The sequence below is a fragment of the Triticum aestivum genome, chromosome 3B (assembly GCF_018294505.1).
Source record: "Triticum aestivum cultivar Chinese Spring chromosome 3B, IWGSC CS RefSeq v2.1, whole genome shotgun sequence".
NCBI lineage: Eukaryota > Viridiplantae > Streptophyta > Magnoliopsida > Poales > Poaceae > Triticum > Triticum aestivum.
This window is the reverse complement of record NC_057801.1, coordinates 703,015,145-703,019,790: the sequence shown is the minus strand read 5'-3', so window position 1 is coordinate 703,019,790 and position 4,646 is coordinate 703,015,145. Positions and strand designations below refer to the sequence as shown.

Sequence of the window (4,646 nt, the reverse complement as noted above, 5' to 3'; positions counted from 1 at the left end):
CAATGGCATCTGAGCAGTCTTTGTGCTTGTAAGCAGTGGCCGAACTCTTTGGGGGCTTTTCTGCAAAAAAAACATTCAAACCACCGAGGAGTTGTTGGATCACAAATCTAACGGCTCCGAAGAGCTTGTATCACCAAAGCATCTAAGGTTTGGTAGCACATGATATTCTTAGATGCTACGGTGATACAAGCTTCGAGGTCGTTGGATATGGGATCCAAGGGCATCTGAGTAGTTTTTGTACAAATTGTGTGCAATTCTCAAACTCATTAAGGTTTCTTGTAAAAATATTAGAACATCCTGTGAGCTGCTATATCTCAGATCTACAAGCTCCAAGCAACTCATATCAGCATCTAGCATCTAAGGTGTGGGGGCACATGATATTCTCCCGGGGAGGAGGGGGTGTACAACCAATCGGTGTTTGGGAGGATGGGGACAAATATAATGGTCAAATAATACAATCTAAACAATCCTAAACAAAGCTTCACAATTTTATCTAAGGTCGAGGGGTTAACCCCCGACAATCTACATAGCTCCGCCTAAACACAACATTTGCATGTATGTAGTACTAGACTTAATATTCATGTTTCAGTTTCCTGTTCATTTTAAATATTGAATTGAAGACCATGCATGTCTTCATTTTACTCCCTTCGTTCCTAAATATTAGTCTTTTTAGAGATTTCAAATGGACTGCCACATACGGATGTATATAGACATATTTTAGAGTGTAGATTCACTCATTTTGCTCCATATGTAGTCACTTGTTGAATTCTCTAAAAGACAAATATTTAGGAACAGAAGGACTATTTTTGAATTTGTGTCATACATGCACGGTTTGGAAAAATAGATGCACTATACTTACTGGATTGTTGTTGTATTCGTGTGTGTGTGTGTGTGTGTGTGTGTGTGTGTGTGTGGTAATATGCTTGATACATACAAAGTTTTCTCACCACCATACCGTTCATTTTTTAAATTTAAATTTGCAATGAAAAACTTACTAGGGATACCATGAAATGTGAAATCCATGTTGAGATCACTATATCACAAACACACTCTAATTCAAGAACTTGTCATAAATCAATTACCACGTTGAGATTACTATTTGCAAGGAAAATACGGGCATTGTAATACACATAGATCTGTTCGGCAATTTAAAAGATTCCTTTCGTATTCTCGAATGGTAGGACCCAACGGCGTACCAGCCATACCATGGCTCATGGTGATCCTAAAAAACCGAGCTCGTGCCCTTCTGGTGGCGTGCGTGGTACGCACATTAGCCAACCCCAACCAGTCAAGCCTCCGCGTCTCGAGTCAAAATTCCAGCCCTAGGAAATTCCCCTCATGTCCCCGGTCCATAATGACTACCGACGAACAATGGAGGGATGCTTTAGTAACTAGACAATGTTACCTACCGTGCAGAGCATGGTTCAATTCCCTCGGTTGCCGCTACCCAAGGTCACCCGTCAACTCCATTGCCTATTACTAATAGGAGTACTACACCAGGATGAGCACAGAATTGAGCATGTTGTTTCGTGCCTGGTACTTGAGTTAATATATCAGGCAATGCACTGATACGAAGAGATTATCCTTTTACTCTACATATATAACTTGTCTAAACTCTAACTAAGCAAAATCTTTGACCAAATCCTTTCTTAAGAAATACAACAGGAAAGATGTATCACTTGAAAATTTATTGCATGATGCAGGTTATGATATTGTTTCGAATCCTGAATTTTAAATTTCAGAAAATCCAAAAGTGACCGGGAATTCATGAAACTGAGCATGGTCTCGTGATATGGCACAAATATCACTACTAGGGAAAACCTTATACACAGAATCTTAGCAGCAGCGCGGTTTAAAAACAAACGCTACTGCTAATTAGCAGTAGCGAGCTTGAGAAAACCGCGCTACTAATAACATGATAGTAGTAGCGCGGGTTTTTACCCCTCGCTACTACTAAGTTATTTGCACTGTGCCTCCCGGGACCAGCCGTAGTAGTAGCGTGGGCTATAAACCCAAGCTACTACTAAGTCGATAGTAGTAGCGCGGGTTATAAACCCCACGCTACCACCTGCATCTGCTCCCACCCCACCAACCATCCCACGCCATGTCTCAAAAAAACACTCAGCGCCCTATCCAGATCCCCAATCCCGTCTCCGCTCCCACCTCCTCTCCTCAACGCACCGCCGCAGGGCGTGGAAGCGGTGCGTCCACTCCGGCCACCACGATAGCGCCACCTGGGGCCACGCCGCCGCCGACGACTTCGCGCTCGTGCCCAGGATGTGCCGCCTCGTCATGGCCAACTACGCCCCGCCCCACCTCCTCGCCGCAGCGCCCCTCCTCCTCGACCCCTCAAACGTCATGCGCCGCCGCACCTACACCGACACGGGGGAGTGGGTCACGCCCTACCTCGTCTACCTCGACCACGCGCACGCTCCTCGACAACCGCCTCGGCAAGCGCCGCTTCAACGGCGGCTATGTCCACAACGGCCTCCTCCGCGCCGCCGGCTGGGTGCTCGATAGGGAGTGCGACCTACTCCGGGACCTCCTCGACCGGTACCCCGCCTACACGCTCACCTTCATGGGCCACTCCCTCAACGCCGGTGTCGCCGCCTTGCTCACCATGGTCGTCGTGCTCAACCTCGACAAGCTCGGCAAGGTCGAGAGGGGCCGCACCAGGTGCTACGCCATGGCCCCCGCCCGATGTATGTCGCTCAACCTCGACGTCAGATACGCCGATGTCATCAACTCTGTCGTGCTGCAGGTGACTCACTGATGACCCAATTGATTTGGTTGCTTGCTTGTCTGAATTTGGTGGTTACAAGTTCAGTTGTAGAAGAATTTGGGTTACATGTAGTATGTCTGAATTTGGGTTACATGTAGCTGTCAGACTGAATTTTGGTGGATACCTGCTCTGCTTCTGAGTAAGATAAACATTGCATTGCAGAATCTAGTATAATGCCTATCTGAATTTTGCTGGGTGCTTCCTTGTTGCTAGAAATTTAGTTGCAGAATTTAGTTACATGCTATCTGAATTTTGTTGGGTGCCCACCTGCTACTAAATTCAGTTATTACAGAAGTTAGTTACATGCATGTCTGAATTTTGGTGAGTGCTTGCTTCCTGCTAAAAGTTCAGTTGCATAATTTAGTTACATGTCTATCTGCATTTTGTTGGGTGCTACTTCTGTCAGATAAGAATCTGGTTCAGTTAAAAACTGCACTGTCAAATCTGGATAGCCAGCTTCTAGGTGAAAAACGAGTTAGTTATTCTCAGAATTTCGAGTTGCCTCTATATGAAATTTGTAAAGCGAGTTCCAAGCTTTCCGTAGAGTATTTATTTGCGTCGTTTGGATGTATGGTTTGAGAGCAGCCATCGTTTTAGTTTGTTGTCCCGAAAGTTAGTATCCTGAGCGCATTGTTTTCGTATGCCAGTTTACGGCCTTATAGAGGCTGTTTAAAAAAAGTTTCAATACGAATTTTGTAGAGGGTTTGTAGTAGATTGCAAGGCCGATTTCAGTTTCAGTTTGCTCCACCGCTGTGAAAGGTGGAGGAGCCTAGATTGCAAGGCCGATTTCAGTTTCAGTTTCGATCGAGCCTAGATTGCAAGCCCGATTTTAATACTAGCACTCTCCATGCAGCTCCTCAATAATTGTAGTCAATTGGTTGGACAGTCTTCTTGTTTTCATCATTTTTTCTAGTTATATACGTAGTTGGCTGGGATTATAATGCTATCTTTGCTTACTGTAACTGTCCAAATTGATGTAGGAAGATAAACAGTTGTTGATCGCTTCCACGATTAGCACCAACTAAGTTTCCTTAGATGTTTGCACCTTAGAAAGTGGCATCTGCTTAATATGAAGATCATTTGTCAGTTCTGTATCTGTAATATTACAAGCGGCCCACTTACAGGATGCTTGACAGGGCTACCCTGTGCAGCCCACTTACTTCCTTGCTTGTTTGCCACGGACCCAACCGAAGCCCAATGGGCCACACTCCCCTGAATGCCTCTTGTATTTCTCTCCAGTGTAGGTTTGCACACACTCCAATCCTAAATTCTTAATCTAAAAAAACAAAAATAAAAAACTCCTAAATTCTCTCTTCCTAGGAAAAATAGTATTAATGCTCTCTACTGAACTTTGAACTTGTATGACATTTTTGGGCTGTGAGATTTTATAAGAGGAAATTTCAGAAGATTCCAGCCACTGTGAAAGAAAGAAACAAAGAAGATTGCCGAACTTCAAGAAATATTTCCTGTATGATTCATAGGTTTTGGATTATTTTTTTATCCTCAAGATTGTTTTTTATGAGTGTTCTTTGAATCATAGGATTCGCCACGCCACGTGTACGATGTTAGCCGCTGATGACATCCTAACTGCCTAGTACCAAAATTCTTCATGGGTGACTTTTTTTTCTTAGCGAATGGCACGCGTGGCTTCTTCTAGAAGCATAGACCATTGAAAGGAGAAGAGGACCATGACCTCACCTCATGTGTGTGTAATGCATGAGAGCCATGCAGAAAGGGGAAAAGATCTTGTTTCATTCCTGGCCGGCTGCTTTCAGTTTCAGGTTAGTCGTCAGGCTAATAATTTGATTGTTTCTTCTGAAGGACTTGCTGTCGATGTTAGGCCATCTATGTAGTGTATAGTCGA

The 4,646-nt window shown here is 44.2% G+C and overlaps 1 pseudogene; it reads left to right on the top strand.

Moving 5' to 3' along the window:
• The first annotated feature begins 1,206 nt into the window (after positions 1 to 1,206).
• Positions 1,207 to 2,773, top strand: LOC123067733 (uncharacterized; annotated as a pseudogene).
• The last annotated feature ends 1,873 nt before the right edge of the window (positions 2,774 to 4,646 follow it).